At 50.8% G+C, this 11,900-nt stretch overlaps 1 pseudogene; it reads right to left on the minus strand.

The window, feature by feature from the left end:
* Positions 1–255: 255 nt before the first annotated feature.
* On the minus strand, positions 256–11,642 carry LOC104662544 (annotated as a pseudogene).
* Between the last annotated feature and the right edge of the window lie 258 nt (positions 11,643–11,900).

The following is an 11,900-nucleotide window of genomic DNA, read 5'->3' on the forward strand; positions in this document are numbered from 1 at the left end:
CTCTCTGTGTCAGGTACAGCAGGGGCGATACAGAGGCGAGGGGATGGGATCCTTGCGCTCAGAGATACACCAGGGATGCAATCAATGTGAAGACCGTAATAGTCAAGGACAAACGTGAGACGGGCTCTTGGATCGTTCCGGAACACACTGGCAGACACGTCTGAAGAGGTTGACACGACGGGATAAGCATTTGAGTTTGAAAGAAGAATTAGTCCTGGTTAAGCGTCCCACACAGTGGCACCAAGGAGGGTTGTAGTGGCTAAGGGCTTGTTTAGGCCCTGCCATTGACTAACGGCGTGATCTCAGGCAAGTTACCAAACTTCCAACTCAATTTCCTCCTCGACAGAACGCGGGGCAGTGATACCTGCCCTGCAGATGTCGGGGGAGGCGATATGGTGTGTGTAACATACCTCCACATTGCCCAGCAAATGGCGAGATCTCTATAAACCCTGTGGTCATCGTGGCTCTCCTTGTCATTGTCATCCTCCTCATAAGTGTGGCCACCGTTCATGGGCGGGGCGCCGGGTCACACCGGGAAGGCTGTCTGCAGCCGTCTCCCTAGGATGGGGCCACTAACACCTGTGCAGCCCTTCCTCTGCCTGAGTCACACCTGTTCTGGATGAAATTAGGTGTGTAGGTGAGGAAGCAGAAGGGCAGTTACTGGTGCCGATGAATACCCAAAGCATTTTGGAGAATCACAGCTACAACTAAAGTTAGTTGGAGGTTTGTCCTCTTAGTCTGAGCCATGTGCTCATTTCAGAGTGTGGGGAAGGAAGGGGAAGGGGGAAGGAGGAAGAGGAAAAGGTCGAGGAGGAAAAAGAGGATAAGAGAAGGAGGAGGAAGAGAGGGAGGAGGAGGAAGGTGGGAGGAGGAGGAGGAAGGGGAGGAGGAGGAGAAGGAAGAGGGGGAGAAGGAGGAGGAAGAGAGGAGGAGAAAGAGGGGAGGAAGAGGGGGAAGAAGAGGGGAAAGAGGAAGAGGGGAAGAGGGGGAGAAGGAGAAAGAGGAGGAGGAAGAGAAAGGGGGAGGAGGAAGAGGAGGAGGAAAAGGGGGAAGAAGAGGAGGAGGAAGAGGGGGAAGAAGAGGGGGAGGAGGAAAAGGAGGAGGAATGGGGGAGGAGGAGGAAGAGGGGGACGAGGAGGAGGAAGGAGAGCAGGAGGAGGGAGAGCAGGAGGAGGAAGGGGGAGGAGGAAGAGGAAGAGGGGGAGAAGGAAGAGGGGGAAGAAGAGGGAAAGGAGGACGAGGAGGGGGAAGGCGGGGGGAGGAGCAGGAGGAGGAGGAGAAGACCAGATGGGCATGGGTTTGGTTCCGTCTGCTGAGGCTCACTTGTCTGTGCCCACTGGCCTGGGTCCCTCAGGTCTCCATCCTTCTGTTTCACAGCCTCAGTTCCTCTCTTGGTGGGGCCTCCTTGGGTCCCCATGAAGAGACCGCGTTCCATGAATCTTTCCTTCTCTGCCTGTCTGCCTGGCCTTCGGCTTCTCCTTTTCTCTTGCTCCTCGATGCCTCCCCTCCCTTCTCTCCCACAGTGCCCAGCAAGCCTTTGCTACCTACCCACTGTATGCCTGGCCCTGTGCCTGGCCCCAGGGTCCAGAACCCCTTAGCGTGATGGTGATTTCTTGCCCTGGAGGAGCTCACAGGCTGCTGAGAAGACAGACACAAAAGAAAATACTGAGAGGCAGGGAGCCCGCTCTGCCTGGACCTCATGCCCTCATGAGTGTGGTTTCTGCCTGGAGTAAACCCCACTTGTCTGAACACCTCCTGCTCCACTGGGCCCTCAGAGTGGAGCATAGACCCTGCCTCGCCCCCGCCTCCGGGAGCTCAGAGTCATCAGAAGAGTGCCCAGCAGGGGTGCGGTGGGTACCACTTAGTGCTTCCGGCTGCAAGGAGCAGGAAACCCCCACTTGGGGACTGAAATAATAACAGTGTGACAGCTCACATGAGGCTAGAGGCAGGTGGCTCCAGGGCTGGCGAGTGCAGCAGGTCCGAGATGTCGCCCAGGACGAAATTCCTTCCGTGTTTCCTCTTGCTACCCTCAGCATTTCAGGTTGTCCCCCAGCCAGCTCCCCTCATGGCCACAGGATGGCTGCCACTGCTCCCTTGCTGATTCCCAGGGCTTGTCCCAGACCTTCTGGATCCAAAGCCCTGACGTGCAAAGCCTCAGTCTCCCTGGGTGCCCCCAAGGTCCTGGCCGATGTTTGGGAGGCAGTCTCCCTGACCTTCCTGCGTGGGTACAGGAACGCTCAGCCTTGAGCCGGGGGCACGTCAGAGGAGCAGTGAGGGCAGCACGTCCTGGAGTCAGCAGAGACTGCAGACTGGGCTTCCACACAGAACATTTGCCTGTCACCAAATTTGAGGACAAAGGTTTCTTTATTTTGAAGTCATGGGTTTCCTGGATGGAGCGTCATCCGACCCCAGCAGTGCAGTACAGGGGAGTGAATGAGCAGGAAGAGGACTGGCATCTCGTGGGGGCAGGGCCACGACAGGGGCCTGTGCATCTATCCCTGCGGAGCTGGTGGCAGAGTGTAGGATGCCGTGGTGGAGCATTGCGTGGAGTACTGGCGGGTGACACGTGCACATGGCAATGAGGACGACATGTAAACACGGCATTTAGTGGGGGGAAAGTCAGACGGGATTCATAACACAGAACCACAGAAATTAAAAATAGATAAGCTGGGTATGGTGGCGGGCACCTGTGGTCCCAGCTACTCAGGAGGCTGAGGCAGGTAGATCGCTTGAACCCAGGAAGTCGAGGCTGCAGTGAGCTATGGCAGAGCCACTGCACTATAGCCTGGGTGACGGTGAGATCCTGTCCTAAAAGAAAAAACAGGTCTACAGAGTTTCATACAACTGAATACTACACAGTGATTAAAAATGGACATAACCAGGATTGAAAGAATCAGATAAAAGGCGGTGAAGACGCTGCTTTGTGTCACTCCATTTATGTGGAATTCCAGAAAGAAACCTGTGAGGACAGGAATCGGCATAGTGACATCCCAGGTCAGTTTGACTAAGCAGAGTTTATGCAAGACCTTCTGGAGTGTCGGCAATGTTCTCGATTGTCGTCTGGATGTGGGTTAACACATGTACGCAGACGGCTGTAAACTTCGCTGAGGTGTGCACTGAGGTCTCTGCGTACTTTTCTGTGTGCATCTGACACCTCTATAGAATTAATATAAAGCCATGCGCACAAAACAATATACATTTTGTAAAAACACAAACAAAAAACACGTTGGACAGAATACAATGGCTGAGGGGTTGTGGGGAATGGGAGTGGGGCACGGACGTAAACGGGAGGAAATGAACTTTTAAAGAATCCTTGTCCAAACCAATGATGAAGGTTTATATAAACTAAGGAGCATGATTACCTCGATTGCTTGTGTGCCTGAGGGTGGGGGCAGGAGAGAAAAGAAAGAGCAACAGCAGCAGAATAGCAGAGGCAAGAAGTTTAGGGCTTCAGAGGCTTGGACCAGATGCACGTGGGGAGTGGCGGGGTCTCTGCGGGCAGCCTGGCACCACAGCTTCCTTGGCCCATTGCCAAGGGCAGGCCGCCCTGGTCTGCTCAAGGTCAAGAACATAATCCAAGATAGTGACAAAAGCAAGCAGGACAGAGTTCCTGGCAGTGGTTACCCAGGGCTAGAGCTTCCCAGTCCTGGCGGGGAGCTGGCAGTGAAGCCAGACTGAACGTGCATCATGCGTCTCTCTCCACAGCAGGGGAGATGGTGTGAGCTGGAGCGTGCACAACATTTAGGAGTGAAATTTTTAGTGAGCAGAAATGGAGAGAAGGAGTGTGGGCTGAGGGTCATGTGAGGTGAAGTGAAGAGGTTCTGCCTGCCTCTTCCTGGCTGCAGAGGGAGCATCCACTGGGCACTGCTGCGGGGGCCAAACCACAGGGGACGAGGCTCAGCGATGCTTGAAATGGGATTGGCAGAGGTTTGTTCCGCAGGATAAGAGGAGACTGTTGGAAATGGGCTGGGGCGTGTGTGTGCAAATGTGTGTACATGTGTGTCTATGATGTGGATATGTGGAGGTGTATGTGTGTTAATGTATGTGTGCATGTATGTTGTGCAGGCATGTGTGCGAGTGAACGTATGTGGGCATGTGTGAATGTGCACGTCTACTGCATGTATGTTTACGTATGTGCATATGTGTATGATGTGTATGTATGTGTGAGGTGTATGTGTGTGTGTATTGCATGTTTGTGTGTGTGCATATGTATGTATATGTATGTGTGCGTGCGTGAATGTGTGTGTGTGCGTTTATAATGTGTGTGATGTGTAGGTATATGTGAGGTATATGTGCGCGTATTGCATGTTTGTGTGTGAATATGTATGTATATGTATGTGTGTGTGAATGTATGTGTGTGCGTGTGTATGGTGTGTGTGATGTGTATGTATATGTGAGGTGTATGTGCGTGTATTGTATGTGTGTGCACATGTATGCATATGTATGTGTGCGTGTGTGAATGTGTGCGTGTTTATGGTATGTGTGATGTGTAGGTATATGTGAGGTGTATGTGCGTGTGTATTGCATGTTTGTGTGTGCACATGTATGCATATGTATGTGTGCGTGTGTGAATGTATGTGTGCGTGTTTATGGTGTGTGTGATGTGTATGTATATGTGAGGTGTATGTGCATGAGTATTGCATGTGTGCGTGTGCATGTGTGCGTGTGTATACGTATGTGTGCAGGTGTGTGTACCTGTGTTCTGAAGAGACTGAGAAAGAATAAACAGGAGAGGCTCCCAGCAGGGGTGACTGGTCCTTTAATGAACCCCCCAAACTCTCCTTTCCTTTGCCTCCTGGGCTTGCTGTGCAGCCTCCTTAATTAATGCCTGTAGAGTGCGTTCAGAGGCTGGAAGGAGAAGCAGCAGCTTTATAAATAAACACAGACTTCTAAAGGTTGACTAATCCCTGAGTCCCTGAGGGACAGGAGAGAGCTGTGCTGTGTTGGAGGAAGGGGCACCTTGAGTGAAGGAGGCAGCTGCGGGCGTTCACTGAGGTTTTGGTCCCGGCCCCCATTAGCAAGTTGCTTCTCCAGGGGCAGGCCCCGGCTCCTTTCTGGGCTTGTCTCCAGCAGCCAAAGGAAAGGCTTGGATTATGGCCTCACAAGATCCTTTCTCTTGCTCCCATTTTATACAGTGCCTGTTGTGGCCAAGGTCACGGAGTTGCCCCAGCTGAGCACAAAAGGGCACTTGAGAGAGGCAGGCAGGGGCCACGTGGCCGCCTCTCCCATGCAGACAGCCTCGCTGGCTGGAGCCAGCCATGGAGTGACTGTTTGCCGAGGTCCAGCACAGAGCTCTCTAAGAGGCTCGGCAAAGGCCAGCAACAGAGCAGGAGGCTCCCATCCATGGCAGAGCCAGACCGGGGCTGCAGGGCCATTCCACACACTGCAGAGCACCCTGACCTGGGGGACAGAGTGGGTCTCCAGGAGACGTGGAGGCAGAGAAAGTGGTGGCCGCCTTGCACTCATCACTCTGATAGTGACTTCACCTGAACATACATCTTAACCAGAAGGAAGGACCTGGAAGGAGAAACTGGTGCTGGATGCTAAGACAGGAAGAAACTACATCTGGTAGAGACTCTTCACCTGACAGGGGGACCTGCCCTGTGTTTGCATGGCCTGGCTTTAGTACCCAGGGCGAAGTAGTGACAGAGCCGGCCCACTCGGCCTCCTGACTTTAGGAGAGCTGCTGCCTGCTGTCGGACTCTTTTAGGCTTATCTAAGGGATCCCTGCGGCTGGAAGTTTGGCAGGGCCTACCTGGTGATATGCATGGGGATCACTTGTCTGCATTTGCCCAGGACAGTCTAGATATGTTTCTGCCTATTGTCTGTGTGATGAGTGACAGTTCACACCCAGAAGTATCCTAGTTTGGATGATGAATTACGTGGTCACCCCACTGATGGACAACTGGATGACACTAAAGAAAGAGGACTTGAACCTCCAGAATCTTTGACTTTTAGAACTTTTTGGACATCTGTTTTCTGCAAAATCCCTCCAAATGTTCTGCAGCCTTCTGCTGAAGTCGTAAACAAGAAATTATTCCTCATTTGCCCACGTTAGAGTGGGGTGTGATGGGGGAAGTGAGTGACCCCGGTATCTGAGTTAGAGGAGGTTCCCTGAGACCCCAAAGCCAGGGTGGCCCCTACTGGACTAACATTTCCCAAGTGCTCACCCACAGGCACCCACATCACCACCCAGCTCACAGGCGTGCTGAGTTGAAACTGCATGGAGCCCCTCACGTGTGAGGCATTATGTTTTATTATTGGCATTATCAACTTCCTTATCTCAGAAAAAGAGGAACAGACTCCTGAGGAGGAGACGGTCACATCCTGCTCTGCGAGTGGCCATGCAGGAGCTAGAGCCCAGGTCCCTGGGCCCCGCCTCCCCTCCACAGGACACTGCCTCTGTCCACCTGGTCACAGTCAGAGCGAGCAGGGCGCCCTGCTGGCAGCCAGGCCTGGGCAATGGGGAGCAGAAGGCAGAATCCCTCACGGGGTCTCTGCCCCCTGGAGGGGCTGGATGGTGCTTTGCCAGCCACATCTCCTGCCAATCTCTGTCTTTTAAGTTCCAGAACACTGAATGGCTTGTATTCTACCCGCTTCCCACCCAATCACACACACGCACATGTGCGCAAGCACACATATACACAGACACTATTGCTGCTGCTTGCCTTCCTGTCTTGGCTCATGCCATCTCTTTTGCCTTAAACTCCTGCTGCCCCCTTATTTTGTCAGGTCTTACCTACCCTTTGAGAACCAGCATAGGCATCACCTCTTCCTGGAAGCCTTCCTTGGCCTCTTACTTGCACATAAGTGAGGGCCCTCACAATGCCACCTATGGTAAGTCTCTTTCCCACTGGTCTGTGAGATCCTCAGGGCCTGGGCTGGGTCTTACTCGTCTCTGTCTCTCCAGCATGGCATCTGATGGGTGGAGGCCCTTGTCTTTTCAGGACCCGTTACCTCAAGATTTCCTATATCAAGCCACGGTTTCCCAGCCTCTGTGCATGCTGGGAAACCTCTATCTACACAGGAGGGAATAAAACCTAAGGAACTCGTGACCCTGGAGAAGTGCCATGGGCAGAAGATATAACAACATCAAAAATAATTTTGGACAGACTTACGATGGGGCCAAAAGTGGCGATAAGAAAGGCGGGGACACACCTGACCCGGGAGGCTGATGGGGGAAGGCCCAACTCTGCCTGGCACATCCCACAGGGCTGCCGTCCAGCGTAGACAACGCCAGCGTGGAGCACGCACGGCTCCGGCCCAAAGCAACCATTGCAGGGTCCCTCCGATTAACACCACAGAAAATCCTTTCCCCTTGATACTCATCTGGGCGGAGAGAGACAGGAGGTGGTGGGACTAGAACCCAGAGCTTTCTGAGTGCAGTATTCTCCACACTACGTCACATAGGAGGAGGGACTCTGACAGCCTAGATCTGGGGACTGCCGCCTTGGTCTTCTGAGCCCCTTCAGTTGTATAGGTACCAGGTGTGCCTGACAGGCGGAGGAAGGAGCTGGGGCATTCACAGAACTGTGTGTGCCCACGGCTGGGTGGGCTGCAGCTTCTGTCCTGGGCCAGGAGAACGTCATCTTAGAGACAAGGCCCTGCTTGTCCCCCAGCATCTCTAATGCTGAGAACTCCCGCCCCTCCCTCGCGTGTCTGTTTCAGCGTCTGCCGACCTCAGCAGGACACTTTACCTTGGCTTCTCCCTAGACATTTGACGCCTTTCATCTTGGCCCTCAGACTTTTAGGGAAATTCTTAGACTTTGGCTTATGACTGTCTGGTCTCCCACCCTTTCTCTTGCCTACTCAGTACATTTTTACCTCCTTCCTGCCGTGCCCTTAGTTAACTTGTCCGAGGCTTGGATTTCTTTCTTCTGCCTCCTTCAGAAGCCTGGGCTGCACAGCTTGGGCTGCTAGCTGGCGCGGGGCCACGCGCCTGTCTGTACTGCCCAGCCGCCGGGAGTGCCAGTCACCCAGTGCTCTGCTCTCCTCCCCCCCAACAGTCTGCACACGCAGTTTTTATTTGTGTACTTTTCTCAAGACTCTAAGCTGTTGGCAGGCATTACTCATGACTCAATTTAGTGAACAGCTATCTAGATACCCAAGGTTGAGTTAAATATACCGAGTATTTGTAACCACCTCCCTCCCTCCTCTAATTGTAAGAGGGAGTGGGGTGCAGAGCATCTGAGATCTGAAAACCAAGTGTTCAGCAAAATGCAGGGCAGGCTCCCCAACTTGCGCGGCCACGCACCTTTCCACCACGAAGCGCTGCCTCAGCCTGCGCACTGCAAACGACCCATTTAACCTCGAAGATGACTCCATGTTCCAAAGCCTGAGAGGCAGGCTGATTTCTCGGAGAAGGGAGGAGGCGGCACATGTCTGAATAGAGCAGGCCCTGTTAAAAAACAGAAGGCTTCTTCATTGCTAATAGGAGTGAGTGGCCAATCTGTCCACATTAATCCGGAGACACGGTTCCTAAAACTGCACCCAACACTCTGCCCTCCCCGCCCTACCTGCATCTACACTGACAAATGGAAACCGAGCAAAGCCTGGTGCCCAGAGCACTCATTTCTAATGTGCCCCTCCCATCCTTGGCACCACATACTCCAGGGAAACAGGCCTTAACACGTGTGGACTGTTGGTTTCTCTTTATACCCCAGAGAACCAAAGAAGGCTGTTACTCGATAGTTGAGATTTCTTGAGGTGGAAACGCACTTTCCTCTCAGATTTTCACCCTTCTCATTCCAGAGGAAGAAGGCAGGTCTTTCTGTCCTTTCTGGGTCTGAAAAGGGCAGGCAGGCTGCTGGTGTCTGCGGGAAGAATGAACTTACCAAATGCAACAGATCTGTGATTTCCAGGGCAGTCCTTCAGCATGTGATATATATATATATATATATTCATATTTTTTGGTTTTGTTTTTGTTTGTTGGCCCAGGGTTTACCTCTTAAAAGGGCTGGAAGAAGCCAGTACAAGGGGGCTATGTGTATCAGTAGGGCTGGGTATGCACACCAGACAGTTCTAGAAGACACTAACAAAAGTTTCTCTCACCAATTCTCTGCAATTATCACCATGCCTGGCCTTCTGAAGGGGGAGACTGAGCAGAGTTTCTTTTCAGAAGATCCAGGAAGTACAAATCCTATCAAATAGCACTGCCTTCTCCCACCTTGCAATTAAGGTGGTGCTTTACCCATAACGGCAGGGGCAAGAACAATACCAACATGGTATGTTACAAGTAATTGTACTGCTGGGTATGCGGACCTCTGACAGAGCTGTGGCACCTCCTTCGTAAGGAAGGCAGAAGTGTTACTGTTTTCATTCCAGTGATAAGGAAACGCAGGGGAGAAGACGGTAAAGCAAGGTGACCACAGATCCCTAAGTGCCAATGCCAGACTGAACACGCAGGTCCTGGTAGATGGCAAACGAAGGCCAGCCCAGCAGCTGCCGGCCTCTCCCAACAACTGGAGCATGGCCCCCCGCACCGCAGCCACGGCACAGAGGAGCTGTTTGATTAAATGCTGCTCCCATTTAATCCTCATGTGGACCGTGTGAGGGTCTCTCATTTTCTAAGTGAGAAAACCACGTCCCAGAGATGCGCTTGTTCAGGAACTGAAGGCGGGTCTGTGTGACTCCACGGCTGGGTGCTCTGTCCCCACAGCAGACAGCTCTGGCTTCCGGAACTTCCGCCAGGTTGAAGCCCACTGCACTGGGTAAGGCTGCCTCTATGAACAGAAATCTCAGGGCTCCACCTGAGATTCAATTAGCTGAAAACTGCTGCCTGGGAGCCAGTGGCACCTAAGGAGTGGTGTCCATGATGTTCTCAGAATTTGGGCTGAGGGGAAAGAAGAAAAGCCCATTTATTTATGAAATCTATAACTTTGGGTGCCTTAGATCACCCTTTTGATCTATTTCTTGGACTCACTAGAGAAAGTCCTTTTGTACAAAGACACTCTCATCTGCTCTGCTGTGTAGAAGAAATAAGCACTCCATCACCAACTGCCCTTTAAAGGCTGCCTTCGTCTTTGGTCTAAATGAATTGGGCCTGTCCCTTTTGAAATGATTTATTCCAGTAAAGGATGGAGAATTTATTATTTTTCAAAACAGATGACTGTGGTGTTGACCTAGAAAGGCCTGACTGAGGCCTGCAGGGTAGGTCTGACCGTGCTGGGCTTGGGTTTGTTCCTCTGTTGCATCAGAACATGGGCACCTTTTCACATCAGGTACTGCGACTGATATTCCTTTCTGTGCTGTTTACTCAATTCTGAAGCAAAGGAAGAAATATTTCAGGAAATTAATCATTTGTTACTGCAAATATGTTAGGAACATTAAGTATGGAATTCATCTCTCCTTAGCTAGTGAGGCAACTCTAAACATGTCATTAAGATCAAAGATATATTTTTAAGGTTGCTAGCAGTTAAGCAGATCATTGATTTTGTCCCATTTTTGTACATGTGTTGCTGAAGCAAGCACTATTATCATTGGCTTTGGAATAACAGATCCAAGTGTGTCTCTGTCCTTGCCCTGTTCTCCTTACAAGACTATTGAGATACCATATATGCAATTATTAATTTCAAGTGTTTTGTGAAAACTTTGCACGGTTTATCACTATGTTAGATGTTGCAGGTGATACCAAAGAAACAGAAGAACTTAGCACTTCCTAAGTGTTGGAGGATAACACAGTAGACTCCTCGCCAAGGTCTGGCACGTAACAAGGGTTCCGTAACAGTCAATCCCTTTTCCACCCACCCTTTCTCTTCACAAGAAAAAGCACACTCCTGCGGAAGAGTAGGGAGGTGGTGTTCTAACAATGCTTTCACTTGATGGCATGGCTGAACAAAGGTCTAGCGCTTCAAGTCCAAGCCTAGGTCTCAGAAACTGTAGGGAAACCTGTTTTCCTCATGCTTCCATTTTATGAACTATAAAATGAGAATAAAACACCTGCCTACTGTGCAGTAATCTAAGATCTTTTTATTATCCGAGAATAAGAAGGGCTATAGAAATGCAAAGCTTTATTTATTACGAATACTCAGCAGGGACTGATTCCCATACATACTCTTAACAACTTGGCAGGGGCTCTTCCGACTCCTTCTAAGATTAAGCTCCTCATCTCTGTGAACATAAAACTCGATCTGCTACACAGCTTGCAGATCATGACGCCCTGAACATCACAGTCACAATCTCCTGTGCCCTCCCCCTCAGCATGTTCTGTGAAGGGTGATATACTATCCATTCGGAAGCTTAGGCGGGCACATCCTGCTGCTTGGGTCCCAAAGAAATACCATGGGCTGGATGGATGAAGTGTTGCTGGAAATCTGGGCCATTTGTCAACTCCTAGAACATCCTCTAGAAACCAGCTATAAATACCTTTAGAAATAACTTCCTTCAAAGGATTGGGTAAAACATGCCAACTGGGTTTTTACAAATGAAAGGTTTACTTTGTCTGGTAAAAGAAAACCGTCATTACTTCCAAAGGCTCATTAAAGCCTTTGTAGGCTAACTTGTGGGACGACACTGCCCCCTGGTGGTCGGCGTGCACTGTGCACATTGAGCTCCCTGATGGAAATGACACACTGCTCGAAGGACAGCCCTTCCCACGGAGACACTGATTCTTCTAAAGGGGCCCCACACACGCAAGGAAACATACTTTACACTTAGCATTAGTGTGACCTGAGCAAAGAATTTTCCTGCCCACTCAATTCTTGGTACCAGGTGTACTGAAGGACATGATTTCTAAAAGCAAAAACACATAAAATACTTGAAAGGCAGGCCTGGTGGTGACAAAATCTCTCAGCATTTGCTTGTCTGTAAAGGATTTTATTTCTCCTTCGCTTATGAAGCTTAGTTTGGCTAGATATGAAATTCTGGGTTGAAAATTCTATTCTTTTTTTTTTTCTTTTTTG

The sequence above is a fragment of the Rhinopithecus roxellana genome, chromosome 10 (assembly GCF_007565055.1).
Source record: "Rhinopithecus roxellana isolate Shanxi Qingling chromosome 10, ASM756505v1, whole genome shotgun sequence".
In the NCBI taxonomy this organism is placed as follows: Eukaryota; Metazoa; Chordata; class Mammalia; order Primates; family Cercopithecidae; genus Rhinopithecus; species Rhinopithecus roxellana.